At 43.8% G+C, this 17,653-nt stretch overlaps 1 long non-coding RNA gene and 1 pseudogene across 8 annotated transcripts in view; one reads left to right on the top strand and one right to left on the bottom strand.

The window, feature by feature from the left end:
• The window catches only part of LOC117203385 (uncharacterized), a 117,264-nt gene that overhangs the window by 35,323 nt on the left and 64,288 nt on the right, over window positions 1–17,653 (top strand). For 6 of the 8 annotated variants that reach the window (XR_007477772.1, XR_007477770.1, XR_007477777.1 and 3 more), the window contains one exon: window positions 10,849–10,912. The exons of the other annotated variants lie outside the window; for them this stretch is intronic. This is a non-coding gene — a long non-coding RNA (uncharacterized LOC117203385). The remainder of the gene's footprint in view (window positions 1–10,848; window positions 10,913–17,653) is intronic. 8 annotated transcript variants of the gene reach the window in all.
• LOC101273465 (40S ribosomal protein S12-like) lies at window positions 978–2,071 on the bottom strand (annotated as a pseudogene).

The raw sequence follows: 17,653 nt of genomic DNA, 5'->3' as shown, positions 1-17,653 counted from the left end.
CGTTCGATCCTCAGAACTTAATCATTTTATAACTGAAAGTTTGTACCCTTTGATAGACATCTCCCCATTTTCCCCACCCCCAGCCCCTGGCAACCACCATTCTACTCTCTATTTCTATGTGTTTGGACCTTTTTTTTTATTCCACATGTAAGTGATACCATACAGTATTTGTGTTTCTCTGACTTATTTCACTTAGCATAATGCCCTCCAGGTTCATCCATGTTGTCACAAATGGCAGGGTTTCCTTCTTTTTCTTATGGCTGCATAATATTCTATTATGTGTGTATATATATATACATATATATATATATATATATATATCTCACATCTTCTTTATCCATTCATCTATTATATTAACAGACACTTAGGTTGTTTCCATATCTTGGCTCTTGTGAATAATGATGCAAGGAACAAGGGAGTATATCACTTTGAGGTAGTGATTTCATTTCCTTTGGATATATGCCCAGAAGTGGGATTGCTGGATCATATGGTATTTCTTTTTTAATTTTTTGAGGAACTTCCATACTGTTTTCCATTATGGCTGTACAAATATACATTCTCACCAACAATGCAAAAGTGTTCCCAGTTTCTCCACACCTTTTCCAGCATTTCTTATCCCTTATCTTTTTGATAATAGCTATCCTAACAGGTGTGATGTGATATCTCTGTGGTATTGATTTGCATTTCCCTGATGATTATTGATGTTGAGCATCTTTTCATATACCCATTTGCTGTTTGAATGTCTTCTTTGGAAAACTATCTATTCAGGTCATTTTCCCAGTTTTTAGTCAGATTTTTTTGTTTGTTTTGCTATTGAGTTGTAGGAGTTCCTTATATATTTTAGGTGTTAACCCCTTATCAGATATATGGTTTGTAAATATTTTCTCCTATTTCCTCTGTCCCTAGGTTGCCTCTTCTTTTTGTTGATTGTTTCTTTTGCTGTGTAGAAACTTGCTTATTTATTTATTTATTTTAAAGAGCCAAGTCTTTAATTTGTTCATTTCTTGCATTTGAAGTACTTCTTGATGACATCCTTGACCTGAGAATCTTTGCCATAGTCCTTAACCACCACACAACTGCAACCAGCCGCTTTACAGGGTTTTCCCTCTCTGTCAGTTTTACAGAGTCCTACCCACTCCCCTAGTTCCTTGCTGTCATCAACCTTAATTAGGTTGATTTGATGTTTAGCATGGAGGGCCTCCACCAACTTGACTTATACAGGCTCATCACAGTTGGATGCAGGCACCCAAAGATGGGCTTGGCACTGGTCTAACACTTTGCAGCTTTGCAAATTCCATGTGCTAGGCCATTGCGGATGAGGGTGGTCTTCAGCACCTCTTGCAAAACAGTATTAACGTCCATTGTACCTCCAGCACCAGTGCCTTCCTCGGCCATGGTGGTGGGTAATGGGTGGAACTGAATCTTGAATGTACCCCAACCTCCACCTCTGAGTTACTCAGCGGAGGCAGGGAAAGAGTATACAGAACCTTTTTAGTTTGATATACTCCTACTTGTTTATTTCTGCCTTTGTTATCATATCCAAAAATATCATTGCCAAGACTGATGCCAAGGAGATTTTCTTCTGTGTTTTCTTCTAGGAGTTTTATGGTTTCAGGTCTTACATTTAAGTTTTTAATTTGAATTTTTCTGAGTGGTGTACAGTAGGGGTCCAGTATCATTCTTGTACATGTAACTATCCATTTTTTTAACACCATTTTTTTTCTTAATTTATTTAATTTATTTAATTTTTGGCTGAGTTGGGTCTTCATTGCTGTGCATGGGCTTTGTCTAGTTGCAGTGAACGGGGGCTACTCTTTGTTGCAGTGCACAGGCTTCTCATTGCAGTGGCTTCTCTTGTTGCAGAGCATGGGCTCTAGGCATGTGGGCTTTAGTAGGTGTGGCGCGCAGGCTCAGTAGTTGTGGCTCACGGGCTTAGTTGCTCCACAGCATGTAGAATCTTCCTGGACCAGGGATTGAACCCGTGTCCCCTGCATTGGCAGGCGGATTCCTAACCACTGCGCAACCAGGGAAAACCCAACACCATTTTTTGAAAAGACTATCCTTTCCCTATTTTGTGCTCTTGATCCCCTTTCAAAGATTGGTTGACCGTATATGCATGAGTTTATTTCTGGGCTCTGTAATCTATTCCACTGGTCTATGTGTCTGTTTTCATGCCAGTACCGTACTGTTTTGATTACTGTAGCTTAGTAATATAGTTTGAAATCGGGAAGCATGATGCCTCCAGCTTGGTTTTTCTTTTTTTTTTTTTTAAACTAATTAATTAATTAATGTTTATTTTCGGCTGCATTGGGTCTTTGTTGCTGTGTTTGGGCTTTCTCTGGTGTGGTGAGTGGGGGCTACTCTTTGTTGCAGTGTGTGGGCTTCACATTGCAGTGGCTTCTCTTGTTGCAGAGCATGGGCTCTAGGCGCATGGGCTTCAGTAGTGTGGCATGTGGGCTCTGTAGTTGTGGCACGCGAGCTTTAGAGCACAGGCTCAGTAGTTGTGGCTCATGGGCTTGGTTGCTCCGCGGCATGTGGGATCTTCCTGGGCCAGGGCTTGAACCCATGTCCCCTGCATTGGTCGGCTGATTCTTAACCACCGCGCCACCAGGGAAGCCCCTTGGCTTTTCTTTCTCAAAATTACTCTGGCTATTTGGGGTCTTTTGTGGTTTTACATGAATTTTAGAATTTTTTCTGTTTCTGTGAAAAAATGCAATTGGAATTTTGATAGTGATTGCATTGAATTTGTAGATCACTTTGGGTAGTTATGGACATTTTAGCAATATTAATATGCCAATCCAAGAGCACAGGATATCCTTCCATTTATTTGTGTCTTCAATTTCTTTCATCAGTGTCTCATAGTTTTCAGTGTATAGGTCTTTCACCTCCTTGGTTAAATTTATTCCTAAGTATTTTATTGTTATTGATGCTGTTGTAAATGGGATTGTTTCTTAATTTTTTTCCAGATAGTTTGCTGTTAGTGTATAGAAATGCAACTGGTTTTTGTATGTTGATTTTGTATTCTGCAAATTTACTGAATTTGTTTCTTAGTTCTAACAGTTTTTTGGTGAAGTGTTTGGGATTTTATGTACATATATAAGTTTTCTTGCCTAATTGCTCTGGCTAAGACTTCTAGTCCTAAGTCGAATAGAAGTGGTGATAATAAACACTCATCTTTTGTTCTTAATCATATGAGAAAAACTTTCAGCTTTTCACATTTGAGTATGATGTTAGCTGAAGGCTTGTCATACATGGCTTTTATTATGTTGAAGTGCGTTCCTTCTATACCCACTTTATTGAGAGTTTTTATCATAAATGGGTGTTAAAACTTGTCAAATGCTTTTTCTTCATCTATTGAGTTGATCATATGATTTTTATTCTTCAATTTGTTAATGTGGTGTATCACATTGATTGATTTGTGGATGTTGAACCATCCTCATATCCCTGGAATAAATCTCACTTGATCGCCATGTATGACTCTTTTAATCTGCTGTTGACTTTGGTTTGCTAGTATTTTGTTGAGACTTTTTACATCTATGTTCATCAGGGATATTGACCTGTACTTTTATTTTCTTGTAGTGTCCTTGTCTGGCTTTGGTATCAGGGTAATGCTGCCTCATAAAATGAGTTAGGGAATGTTTCCTCCTCTTCAATTTTTTGGAAGAGTTTGAGAAGGATTGATGCAAATTCTTCTTTAAATGTTTGGAAGAAAATAATATTTGGTAGAATTCACTAGTGAAGTCATCTGGTCCTGGGTTTTTCTTTGTTGGGATGTTTTCATTACTGATTGAATCTCCTTACTTGTTATAGATCTATTTAGATTTTCTATTTATTCTTGAGTAAGTTTTGATAATTTTTGTGTTTCTGGACTTTATCCATTTCATCTAGATTACCCAATTTGTTGATGTACAATTGTTCATAGTATCCTCTCATAACACTTTTCATGTCTATGAAATTGTAGTAATGCTCCCAGTTTCATTTCTGATTTTACTAATTTGAATCTTCTTTCTTTTTCCTTAGTCAGTCTAACCTCAATTGTGTCAGTTTTGTCGACCTTGTCAAAGAACCATCTTTTTGTTTTGTTTAGTTTTCTCTGTTTTTTGTATTCTCTATTTCATTTGTCTCTGCTTTAATCTGTATTAGTTCCTTCTTTCTGCTATTTTTGGGTTTGGTTTTATTGACTTTTTCTAATCTCTTAAAGTGTACAGTTAGGTTATTGATTTGAAATCTTTTTATTTATTTATTTATTTATTTATTTGGCTGCATTGGGTCTTAGTTGTGGCACACAGGGTCTTTGCTGAGGTGTGCGGGATCTTTTTGTTGCGGCTTGGGCTCTTCATTGCAGTGCGCAGGCTTCTCTCTAGTTGCGGTGTGTGGGTTTTCTCTCTCTGGTTGTGGTGTGCAGGGCACGTGGGCTCTGTAGTTATGGCACTCGGGGTCCAGAGCATGTGGGCTCTGTGGTTTGTGGCACGTGGACTCTCTCATTGAGGTGCACAAGCTCAGTAGTTGTGGCGCATGGGCTTAGTTGCCCTGCGGCATGTGGGATCTTAGTTCCCTGACCAGGGAATTGAACCCACGTCCCCTGCACTGGAAGGTGGATTCTTTACCACTGGACCACCAGGGAAGTACCTGAAATCTTCTTTTTAAATGTAGACATTTACAGCCATAAATTTTCCTTGTAGCACTGCTTCCACTGAATCTCAAAAGTTTTGGTATATTATGTTTTTGTTTTCATTTGTCTCAAAGTATTTTCTTTCTTTTTTAAAAAGATTTATTTATTATTTATTTATCTATTTTATTTATTTTTCGGCTGCATTGGGTCTTAGTTGTGGCATTCAGGGTCTTAATTGTGGTACGCAGGCTTCTCTGTAATTGTGGTGTGTGGGTTTTTCTCTCTCTAGTTGTGGCTCACAGGCTCCACGGTGAGTGGGCTCTATAATTGTGGTGTGCAGGCTCTAGTTGAGGTGCGCAAGCTCAGTAGCCCTGTGGCATGTGGGATCTTAGTTCCCTGACCAGGGATTGAACCCGTGTCCCCTGCATTGTAAGGTGGATTCTTTACCACTGGACCACCAGGGAAGTCCCTGAAATCTTTTTAAAATGTAAACATTTACAGCTATAAATTTTCCTGTTAGCACTGCTTTCACTGGATCTCAAAAGTTTTGGTATATTATGTTTTTGTTTTCATTTGTCTCAGAGTATTTTCTAATTTGCCTTGTGATTTCTTCTTTGATGCATCGTTTGAGTGTGTTGTTCAATTTCCATATATTTCTGAATTTTTCACTTTTCCTTTTGTTACTGATATCTAGTTTTATTCTATTGTGATCAGAAAGGATACTCTGTATGATTTCAGTCTTAAAATTTTATTTAGACTTGTTTGTGGCCTATCATATCGTCTGTCCTAGAGAACGTTCCATGGGAACTTCAGAAGAATACGTATTCTCCTGTTGTTGGGCAGAGTGTTTTTGGTGTGTATATCTATTAGGTCTAATTCATTTATAGTGTTGCTCAAGTTCTCTTATTTCCTTCTTGATCTTCTGTCTGGTTATTCTATCCATTATTGAAAGTGAGATATTAAATTCTAAAACTATTATTGTAGAACTGTCAACTCTCCTCTTTGATTCTGTCAATTTTTGCTTTATATATTATGAGGCTTGGCTGTCAGTTGTTTATAATTGTTGTATCTTGCTGTATCAAACAGTTTATCAATGTCCCTTTGGTCCCTTATAACCTTTTTTGACAAAAAGTGTATTTTGTCTGACAGTAATATAGCTACCACAGCTCTCTTTTTGTCACTAGTTGCATGGGATATTGTTTTCCATCCTTTTACTTTAAAGCTCTGTATTTGTATCTCAAGTTAGTCTCTTGTAGATAGCATATAGATGGATCATGCTTTTTTTTTATCCATTCTGATAATCTCTGCCTTTTAATTAGAGAGTTGAACTCATTTACTTTATTTTTTCATGTTGTTTATTTTTTCTTCCAGTTTCATTGAGATATAATTGACATACAGCACTGTATAAGTTTAAGGTGTACAGCATAATGATTTGACTTACATACATCATGAAACGATTACCACAAATAGTTTACTGGATACCCATCATCTCATATAGATACAAAATTAAAGAAATAGAAAAAAATTTTTTTCTTTGTGATGAGGACTCTTAGGATTTACTCTTAACAACTTTCATATACAACATATAGTAGTGTTATACAGTTATGTGATGTACAACATAATTAATATAACTGAAATTTTGTACCTTTTGAATACCCTCATCCAATCCCCCCTTCCCACACCCCCACCTCTGGTAACCACAAATCCAGTCTCTTTTTCTATGAGTTTGTTTTTGAATTACAACTGACCTACAATACTATGTTAGTTCCTGGTGCAGGAACTATTTCTATACATTTCAAAATGATCACCACAATAAGTCTAGTTACCATCTGTCACCATACAAAATATTACATAATTATTGATTATATTGACACTGTACATTTCATACTCGTGACTCATTTATTTAAATCACTTATAAGGAAGGATTTATTTCTGTCAATTAGCTATTTGTTTTCTGTATATCTTATATGATTTTTTTCCTCATTTCCTCCATCACTGCCTTTCTTTGTATTCAGTTGATTTTTTTAGTGTACCATTTTGATTCCCTTCTTTTTCCTTTTCTGTATATTTTTAAGTTATTTTCTTAGTAGTTAGCTTGGAGATTGAAATTAACATCTTAAACTTATAATAATCTAGTTTGAATAATACGAACTTTGTTCCAATAGTACAAACAAATAGTACTCTGCTCCTATACATCTTAGTTCTACCTCCTTTATATAGTTATTGTCACAGATTACATCTTTATATATTGTGTACCCATTAACATCAATTTATAATTATTATTTATGCCTTTTAATTCTCAAAGGAAAAAAAGAGGAGTTATAAACCAAAAATATAATATACTATCTTTTATATTTACCTATGTGGTTATCTTTGCCAGAGGTCTTTATTTTTTTGTATTGCTTCAAGTTACCATTTATTGTCCTGTCCTTTCATCCTGAAGGATTCCCTTTAGCATTTCTCATAGGCAAGTCTACTGGTAATGAACTTCCTGTACTTTTGTTTATCTGGAAATGTCTTACTTTTTCCTTAATTCTTGAAGGATGGTTTTTCCAGATACAGAATTCTTGTTTGATAGTTTTTTCTTTCAAGATTTTAAATATATCATCCCACTGCTATCTGGCCTCCATAGTTTCAGAGAAGAAATCAACTGTTAATATTACTGAGAATACCTTGTATGTAGTGAGTCACTTCTCTCTTCTGCTTTCAAAATTTCAATATTATCTTTGGGTTTCAACAAATTGACTATAATGTGTTTTGGTATGGATCTCTTTGAGTTTATTCTGCTTAGAATTTTTTGAACTTTGTGAATATGTATATTCATGCCTTCATCAGATTTGGGATGTTTTCAGCCATTATTTCTTCAAAAACTTTTTTTATGCTCTGTTCTCTCTCTCATGGGACTCCTGTGGTGAGTATGTTAGATGATATCCCATAGGTCTCTCAGACTTTGTTCGTTTTTCTTTATCTTTTTATCCTGCTCCTCAGACTCAATAACTTTAATTGCCTTATCTTCAAGTATGCTGATTCTTTCTTCTGCCTTCTCAAATTTGTTGTTGAACTCCCTCAGTGAATTTTTTCACTTTTGTTATTGTATTTTTGGCTCTAGAATTTAGTTGTTTGCCCATGGTTTCCTTCAGCTCTTTGAGCATATTTAAGACAGTTAATTTAAAGTCTTCATCTAATATGTCCAATGTGTGGGCTTCTTTAGGGATGGTTTTTGTCAAATTCTCTTTTTTCCTGTGAATGGGTCATACTTCCCTGTTTCTTTGTATGCTTTGTTAATTTTTTGTTGAGAACTATACATTCTGAGTATTAAAATGTGGTGTCTTTGGAAATCTGATTCTTCCACTCCTTAGGGGTTTCAGATATTTACTTGTTGAGGGCTGTAGCTGTCCATTTTGACTTTTCCAAATAAGTTTTGCCAAGTGTATTCTTTGTTGTGTGTGGTCCCTGAGGTTTCTGTTCTCTTACTTCTGTGGTCAGCCAATGACCTGATAAAGATTTCTCTCCCCCTCTCCCACAAAAGAGTTATGTCCCCTTAAATATTCTGATATATGCCACTGTGGAAGCTACTGCAGCCCAAGAGGGCTAAAACCAAGGCAAGCATCTGCACCTATCTCTCCGGGAACCCCCAGACCAACCAAAATGTAAAGCCCCCAATATTTGGAGGACAAGGTTCTCTGCCACCAGCCAGCCACTCCGGGAATGTGGGCTGCCGTCCCTACAGCATTGACTAGTAGCTAGTTCATGCATGATGTTCCCTTATGAAAGATCAACATCCTCTGCCTTCATCAAGCACTCCCCTGATTGTTATGTGCTCAGTTAGGTTCCAGAATTCTGAAATAGGTGATTCCAATTGCTCTTTTCAGCTCAGTGGTTGCTTCGGTGGAGGGGCTGACCCTAGAGCTTTCTAGTCTGACATTTTTCATGCTGTCATTTCTGTATTTAATTTCTAACATTGTAAATCTTTTATCCATTTGGAATTTTTAAATATTTATTTATTTATTTATTTTTGGCTTCATTGGGTCTTTGTTGCTGTGCAGGCTTTCTTTAGTTGCAGCAAGCGGGGGCTACTCTTTGTTGTGGTGCATGGGCTTCTCATTGTGGTGGCTTCTTTTGTTGCAGAGCATGGTCTCTAGGTACACAGGCTTCAATAGTTGTGGCACACGGGCTCAGTAGTTGTGGCTCGTGGGCTTTAGAGTGCAGGCTCAGTTGTTGTGGCACACAGGCTTAGTTGCTCTGCAGCATGTGGGATCTTCCTGGACCCGGGCTTGAACCTGTGTCCTCTGCATTGGCAGGTGGATTCTTAACCACTGTGCCACCAGGGAAGCCCTCAATTTGGAATTTATGCTGGAGTGTAGTGTGTGAGGATTATCAGGTCCTGACTTAGAATCTATGTTTAAAACCAGTGTAGAACCTCAGAGTTGTGATCACCAGGTTAGGACTGGAAAATCCATCTGGTTCCCAGAGTGCTAAACCCAGTGTGCCCCTCACCACCAGGCTCACCCCAGCTTTATGGAAATGCGAGACCATAGGGAGATATAGAGAGGACAGATTGGGAGGGATGCAGTCAGGACAGCATGGGCCAGGTACAAGATAGTGATAGAAAGATTGTGCCCATAATAGGGGTGTTGCTGTTGGGGAAGGTTGGGATGCAGAGGGGATGGGGATTGGAGATGGGGATATTGTTGGGATGGGGATGAGGATGTGGTATGGGCCTTCTCAAGGCCCACAGAACAGAGGGGCTGGAACCTGAGTGAATTTGAAGAGAGATAATTGAGATCTTGAGTCTGCGGTTTTACAACAGGCTGAGACCTTAAGCAGGGCAGGGAGTGCCCCAGTTGGCAAGTTGGCTGGCATTCCTGGAACAGGACCGGGAAAAAACAAGGAGATAAGATTTCTTGCGTCTTTTACCTGGTCTTATGGCAAATCCTGGCATGAGAAAGCTTTTAATTCCCATCTCTAAAATCTCCCCTTCCACACCTGCCCTACCTTTTGTGGAAGTGGCTAAGTAAGTAGTGAGCAGCCTATCTCTGAAGAGTTCCCAGAGAGGTGGGATAGCATGGACTTGGGGGGACATGTATATGATTCCAGAGTCATATCATATTAGATTGTTTACACTGTTTCCAAACTTGGCTGCACTTCAGAATCACTCAAGCAGCTTATTAAAAATACAGAATTAGAGGCACCACCCCAGACCATCTTAAACAGAATCTCAGAATAGGGCCAAAGGATCTGTATTTTTACCAAGCTGTATATATTTATCTGTATTTTTACCAAGCTGTCCAGGTACTTCCAAGAATTTGGTAGGGTGGGGCTGGGAGAGCCACCTGGGCCTATTTGGCTCCCCATCCCAAATTCCAGATGGGCTCAGAGCCAGTGGAAGGGAACAAAGGTGGTCTGGGGGAAGAGGAAGCTGGGATGACGTACCCCCAATCTTCCTGAGGGGAGGACTTTCTGCCCTGGCACAGCTTGTGGAATGAGGGAGAACATGACAGGGAAGAGTTGGGGACTAAGACGTTTCCTCTTCTAAAATCTTAGGTTCCCTTTCTCTCCCAGGACATACTGCCCCATTCCCCTTGTTTATGCCATCATGAGGGCCTCTTGTTTGTTAGATGGTGTCCACAGCTGCTTTAGGTCCCATCCTCAACTGCCTTTCCTCAATTTGGGAAGCTCTTCCTAGGATCTACCCTAAGTCCCTACCTCTGAACTTGACCCTGTAGTGGTAGACCGGCCTCAGGGAGATGTTCCATACTGGAGGCATTGGGACCTCCTTACTTGCTCCTGGGGCTTAGAACCTAAGTTAGGGGCCCTAAAGGAAGGGAAGGAAAGAGTGGGGACTTTGCCGGAGGTAGAAACCTGGCTGGACATAAAGTCAGGGCTGGAAATAGCTACTCTCAGAGCAGGAAGATGACAGGAAGTCCCTGCCATACACTAGGGTGCAGGTGTCTGAGCCTATGGGGTGGAGGTGGGGGCATGAGAGGGAGGCACCAAGAGAACCTGGAAGGAAGTGGAGCTTAGATGTAGATGCAGTCCCCAGGAAAGGACCTGAGATGGTGAGAGGAGTTCTTATCCTTCTCCTTCTCTGGGGCCCCAGGTCTGTCATCCAGCCATTCCTCTGCCCTCAGTTGCTGGCTTGGGCTCATCTCACCTCACAGTCCCACCCGAACCTTAAGTTTGCTGTAGGGGTCTGGAGCTTGCAGCCCTGAACCAAGCCCCTCTCTTGTCCTCAGGCCAGCCTGGATGTAGACGGTAAGGAAGGGGACGCAGAGACTTGGATGGCTACACATCTGACCTGTGAGTATCCACCTAAGTGTTCCAGTCTGTTGGGTGAAGGCTTTGGCTTGGTGTGAGCTCTCGAGAGAGCCTAGGTAGTGTTTGACAATCTCTGCGGTGGCCGAGGTACAGAGGACTGCTACACCGGAGGTCCTGGTGCCGAGGGTGAGAGGTGAGGGAGGTGCACGTGGCTCACTTCAGCTTTACCTCTGCTGATGAGCGCAGAGTGAACACACCCTAACGCCAGATTGAGACCCTGGAGCCTGGGAGAGGAGGTGTGCTGATCCACCCCTACTCACCCCCAGTGTCGGCAGACCCACTACCTCTTTAGGACGGGCACCTGGGCCTGGCTCCGGGGTGGAGGTCCTAGGTGTGGGTGTTGCAGGAGTCTGGAATTGCCCACATTGGGAAGAGGCCACATTCCCTTCAGCTCCAGGCCTCAGGCCCATTTGTGCCTGCCTGGTGGGGCTTTCAGCGCAACAGATGCTCCCAGCTTGGCAGGCAGGAGCCGGGGAGGGGTATGGCAGGAATTTCAGCTCAGAAGCTGGGCTAGAACAGGGCTTGGGGTGAGCTGGGCCCCTGTACGCTTGTATGTGTAACAAGGGTCAAAGGGCTTGGGTGCCTTGGTGCTCCTGGGTTCCCAGCTGAGCACTGAGCCCACCAGGGACAAGCTGCCCTGATGACTGTGCAGCTGTTACTGAGGGAGCTACTGCTTCCTGGACTGCAGATGACCCATTACCTTCATAAGTGTGTGATATTTGTGTGCCCAGCATAGTTGCAGACTTTACTCAAAGTGTGGCTACCTAGGGACAGGGTTAGAGTTAGGACTATGCTTGGAACAGCACTGACACAGTGGTTACGGATTGGAGGTAGGTAGCGGTAAGCATAGGGCTGGAATCACGGTGATGTTAAAGTAGGATTTGGAATTGCGTTTATGGTTCCTGTTGATAAGAGCTAGTGCATGTTGTAGATCTCACCTATAGTAGCTGGAGAATCTGCTTATCTACATGGTGAGAATTGAAAGGGTCTATAAAAGTCTGCTTTCTTCTCCAGCACTCTGAAGTGTGGGTGGAGTAGGGGTGTCCTATCTGAGTTGATCTGGCACCATTTCCCTGTTAAAAAAGAAATGACAGGCCCAAAATGGAGTCACTTATGCTAAAAGGAAGACTTAATACCTGACCTTATTGAAGTTACAGCCATCTCCAAGAATGTAATCCAAACTGATCAGTGTGGAAATTTCTGGTCCACACCAGTGAGGTAATCCTTTCCATCCCCCAAAGGAAGATGAGGTAACCTGGCACATAGATCTCCTTCATCCCCTATAGATAGATTACCTAACCCTGAAATAATCTTTTTTTGTTTTTGACTTCCTTGTCATACTCTTAAAAACCTCTCTTTTTCTATAGCCTTTTGAGCTCCCCTCTACTTGCTAAACGGAATGCTGCCCAATTCATGAACTGTTCAATAAAGCTAACTCGATCTTTAGGAAAAAAAAGAGCTAGTGCATCTTCGATTAGGATTGTGTTAGGGTTGGAGTAGGATACTGTTTGAGTTTAAAATTGGGATCAAAATGGATCAAGGAGATACATTTTGTGTTGGGGGTCAGTTTTAAGCTTCTGAGATAGTCTGGAGAGGGACTTAACCTTATGCGTATTGTGTGATATTGATCTGGTTTAGATGAGAGGTTTTGGACATTTTCTGGCCTTCTGCACTTGAGAGTTATAAATGGCCATATGATCCCTGAAGCTGCGATCGACTAGAGGGAAGTAGGCATCTAGCTCCTGGGGAGAGGGAACATCGCAGTTTTCTATCCTGAACTTACCTGGCCATGTAAACATCTTTTGGGTAATACCCAGCAGCATTACCTTTATGAGGTACAGTTATTCTGAGGGTCTCACTTGAAGGACTGGTTTTAGAGTTGTTTGTGAATGGGGCTGGAGTTGAGGTTAGGGTTAGGGTTGAAAGGCATGGACTGCAGTTGAAGTTTGGGGTAGAGCGACACATGTGGTCATGCCCTGTATCAAGGGCTCCTTCCTGACGAGTCAGGAGCTGGTTCTTCACAGTTTCCTGAGGGGGATTTTGACAGAGTAGGTCTGTCTGGTTTACTCTTCCTTTAGATTCTGTTTCTGCTGCATCAGAGAGACTGAGGGTCAGGAGCCTGCGGTAAACTGGGGACGCTCCCGGGGGTAGGGATGGGAGTGTAGGTGAAGGACGGGGCTGCTGAAGAGGGCAGGGGACTGATTTGCTGACCGTGGCGTTCCTTTAAAAGCACACAGCCAAGTTGTTGAGACCAGGGGTGTGTGCGTGGATCCAAGACTGTCCTTATTAAAGGACAGGCAATGGGACAGAAATTACAAACCAGAGTTTAGAGGTGGATAAACAGACCTGGCCTGAGGTGGCCTATTAGTTTTATTGGGGAGAAAGGCTGGGAAGGATGGATTGGGAATGCATTTGTGTTTGTGGGCCTGCAAGATGGGCTGTGTCTGTCTGAATGTGTGTGGTGCCAGAGTCTGCTGGGGCATGTCTGACTCAGGGTATTCACGAGTCTATGCAGGTGTGTTTCCTGAACATGTCTCTGGGTACTCTGAGTTAGCTTCTGAGTGGCGTTGTTGACTTTATGTCCTCCTGTGTATGTGTCTGTGTGGCTAGGTGTCTGTACGCATGTGTCTTTGACTGTGTGTGAGACTCTGCTCTGGCCTCTCACTTTCCCCTGACCCTCTCCCCTGATGCGCCCCAGCTGCCAGCACTATTTACTGCAAGAGATTGGCTTCCTTTCCCTTCCCACTCTCTGGATTCCCATGTGTCCGGCTGCCTGCCCAGGGCCCTGCCCCTGAGGCCTCTGTGTGGGGCTTGACCTTGGGAATGCTACACTCTGGAAAGCCCCCGATATGCTCTTTGCCCGGCTGTGGACCCAGAGAAGTTACAGTGGAGGAGGGGGACAAGGCAGGAAAGGGGGGCAGTTGGCAGCATGCACCCCTCCTTCTGGAAACAGAGATCTCCTTCAGGCCCCCTCTTTCCTCCCCATGCTCTCATCCAGCTCAAGTATTCAGGGTCCTGGCCTCACTGTCTGTGCGCGTGGGAATGGACAGTCCTCCACAAGCCCCGTTAGGCATCTGGTCCTCTGCGTCCCCCAGCACCTTACAGGCCTGCCTGTGCTCATTCCTCACATCCCCACACACCCTCACGGCTGTCCTCCCTTATTTCCTGTCCCTGCCGTAGACACGGAACTACTCTTGTCCTTCATTCTGTGACGGCCCAGGCCTGTGCCGTGGAGCAGGTGGAGCAGCAGGCTTTGGATGAATGGTGAGGGGCAGAGGCTCAGCCCCTCTCACAGGTGCAGGAAGCAGCAGCGCCTTGGGGTTTACTCCTGTGCGCATCCTGTGGTTGTTGCCCTCCCTGCGTGGGCTGCAGTGAGGAGGTAAAGTAACAAAGCAGCCACGGTCCCTATTTGCTGGGACTTGGTGTTTAACAAGAGAAGTGATTTTGTGGAGAAGCCATTCTCCCGCACTGCAGGCACTCAGTTGCCTGAAATGCTCTGTAGAATTCTGAAATGCTCTCTGCAGAGCCCAGGAGAAGGGCTCCAGAAGGTCAGAGCCATTCGCCACGACAGTATGGTATCTCAGAGGGCAGAGGCGAACTCCAAAGTTCCCAAGCAAGCATTGCTATATCCCTAGCATCTACCAGCAATTCTGGAGCAGTGAATACCTGATTTTGTGCCCTGCCGTGAGAGTTTTCATTCTGATTTTACTTCTTGAGCCGAGGGGGAGCTGGAAGGTGGGGCTTGTGCTAGGGTTATAGGATGGGATGAGCAAGGCTTCATCCTTCTACAACATCCTGCATGAATCATAGGCTCTGACTCTGTCTTCTCTCAGCTCTTGATTTTGCTGAGAACTGAGAATCCTGAAGGTCTTGGTTCCAGCTCCTCTCTGTGCCCCTAGCCCTTTGTTGCACAACCTGGTCAGCAGCATAAGCCAATGCCGGCACGTGGCAGGTGGGATACATGGGAAGGACCCGCTCCACCTAAGCCAGGATGTGTGCACATTAACCTCAGCTTCCCACGTGATGCTGCTGTGACCCTTCTGAGTCAATTCCCTTCATTCCGGGCCTCCCTCTCCTCTCCTTGCTCTGTGGCTCTCTGCCCAGCTCTCACCAGGCATGGAGGATGTGCCTGCCACAGGACCCCCTATGATCTTTGGGGATGCTTTAGGAAAACACTGGAGGGTGTGGCTCAGCAGGCCTGGGCCTTGTGCCTCCTCACCTTGGGGGGCCACAGCAGGGCCTGAGCTCCCATCTGTTAGGCACAGAATCACCCTTCAGAGGAGGGACACAGTCATGCTTCTTCGCATCCTGGCTTTTCTGCATCCTGCTAGCAGGACACATTGTGCTAAGTGCTGGGTCCTATCAGAGGAAGAGTCCTGCCCCACGTCCTGGTTTGATGGTATGTTGAGCCATCCTGGATTTCCTTAGGAATCAGTGAGGCAGGGGCATCCCACAGTCCCCCATACCACAGCACGAGGAAGCTACAGCACTTCCTGCCCTTCCTGCAGCTTTTGGCTCCTCTGTGGTAGGTCAGAGGTGGAAATGCAGACGTGCCACCTTCTGAGAGAAATGAGGTGTCCAAAACAGAGGTCCCTTCCATCACTCAGGGCAGCCTCTTTGTCTTTCTGCTTCCCAGTTCTCTCCTCCTACCCTCAGACATCCCCAGTCTCTGGATAAACACTAGGATGCCACACCTGCCCTTTTTCTCAGTCTCAAGCCCCATCCTCTTCATGCTCTGTGCATCTAGAGCTTTTTCTGACATCTCTCCCCCTATATTCCAAGACCACCCTCTTCACACATGTGATCACCAACTTCAACTATTTTTTTTTTTGCCCACCTGGGCTCACATGCTGCTACTGACTTCTTACGCCCTAAAAAACCTCTTGCCATGGTAACTTCCAGCATTCCTCTTCATCTCTGTCTTTGGCTCTCTGTATCAGCCCTCCCCCCAGCCACGATCCTTCCCAGTTCCTCATTCACCCCTTTAGGTATTTGCCCTGTTCTCTTTTTTTTTTTTTTTTTTTTTTGCACTACTCGGGCCTCTCGCTGCTGTGGCCTCTCCTGTTGTGGAGCACAGGCTCTGGACGCGCAGGCTCAGTGGCCATAGCTCACGGGCCCAGCCGCTCCACGGCATGTGGGATCCTCCTGGACCAGGGCACAAACCCGTGTCCCCTGCATCGGCAGGCGGACTCTCAACCACTGCGCCACCAGGGAAGCCCCTGCCCTGTTCTCTTAATTGTAGGGAAACCGTTCTTTTCATGATACACAAAGTCCCTCCTCATTACTGATTACTGATTTTAGCCAAGGCCAACCCCTGAACCTGGGGACTCACTCCTATTCTGTTACTTCTGCACCATGGCATTGCTCTAGCAGTTCCCCCTTTCTCTCCTGCATCATCAGTTTATTCCTCTTGACTGGTTCTTTTCCATCAACATCCAACAAGCTATATCTCCTACCTTTAAAAATCCCTCTTGGGGCTTCCCTGGTGGCACAGTGGTTGAGAGTCTGCCTGCCGATGCGGGGGACATGGGTTCGTGCCCCGTCTGGGAGGATCCCGCATGCCGCGGAGCGGCTGGGCCCTTGAGCCACGGCCGCTGGGTCTGTGCGTCCAGAGCCTGGGCTCCGCGACGGGGGAGGCCACAGCTGTGAGAGGCCCGCGTACCGCAAAAAAAAAAAAAAAAAAGCCCTCTTGATTCTATCTCCTCATTTTTCTGCACCTCTGTGGAACAAAACTCCCTAAAGCAGTTGATTACACTTGCTATCACCAGTTGCTCTTCCTCTCTGTCTTGGATCCACTCCAGTTATGCCTTTGCCTCCGTCTCTGACCTTAGTCTAGTCTTCTCAAGGCTATGAATGATCTCTATGTTGTTAAATCTAATAATCAACTCTGAGTCCTCATCTTACTTGGCAGATTGGCAACTTTTCATGCAGCTGACCACTTTCTTCTTGAAACACGTTCCTCTCTTGGCTTCCAGTATGCCACACTCTCCTGGTTCTCCTCCTACCTCACTGGCTACTACTTCTCAGTCTCTGCTTATTGGTTCCCACTTTTTTCTCCAATTTCTTAATGTTGGGGTATCCCAAAGCCTGGTCCTAGATCTGTTTTTCATTTGCAGTCATTGCCTTGGCGATCTTATCCAGTCTCATGGTTTTACATCTCCATTTATCTATCTATCTATCTATCTTATTCTTATTCTCCTAATTCTTCTCCTCCCACTCCCCTCCCCCTCATTTTTCCCCTCCCCTCCCTCACCCCTTCCTCCATTTCTTCTTCTTCTTCTTCATCATCATCATCATCATCATCATCATCATCATCATCATCATCATGATGTAATCTATCTTTCTATCTAATCATCTATAGCCAGGACCTTCCCTGAGGACCATCAAGCTTCTTTGTTGAGAAAAGACTGTTGGAAGTGTGGTCTCAGGCAGAAGCTGGGAGATTAGTCATGATAATACTGCAGTAATCATAGCAGCAGAGAGAGTGAGAAGTGGTCATGTTCTGAATTCATTTCATAAGGTAGAGACAACAGGATGGATTGGATGTGGATGGTTAGAAAAAAAATGTGAAGGATGACACCAGTGTTTTTGTTCAGAACTGGAAAGATGGAGTTGCTATTAACTGATGTTGTGAATACTGTGACTGGAGCATGTATGTGTAATTAGATGATGGTTGGAATAGGGAATCAGGAGTTCACTGTTCTATAGAGGTGAATTTTGGAC

The sequence above is a fragment of the Orcinus orca genome, chromosome 6, assembly GCF_937001465.1.
Source record: "Orcinus orca chromosome 6, mOrcOrc1.1, whole genome shotgun sequence".
NCBI lineage: Eukaryota > Metazoa > Chordata > Mammalia > Artiodactyla > Delphinidae > Orcinus > Orcinus orca.
Note: the sequence above shows the minus strand (reverse complement) of the source record. Positions and strands in the feature narration are given on the sequence as shown.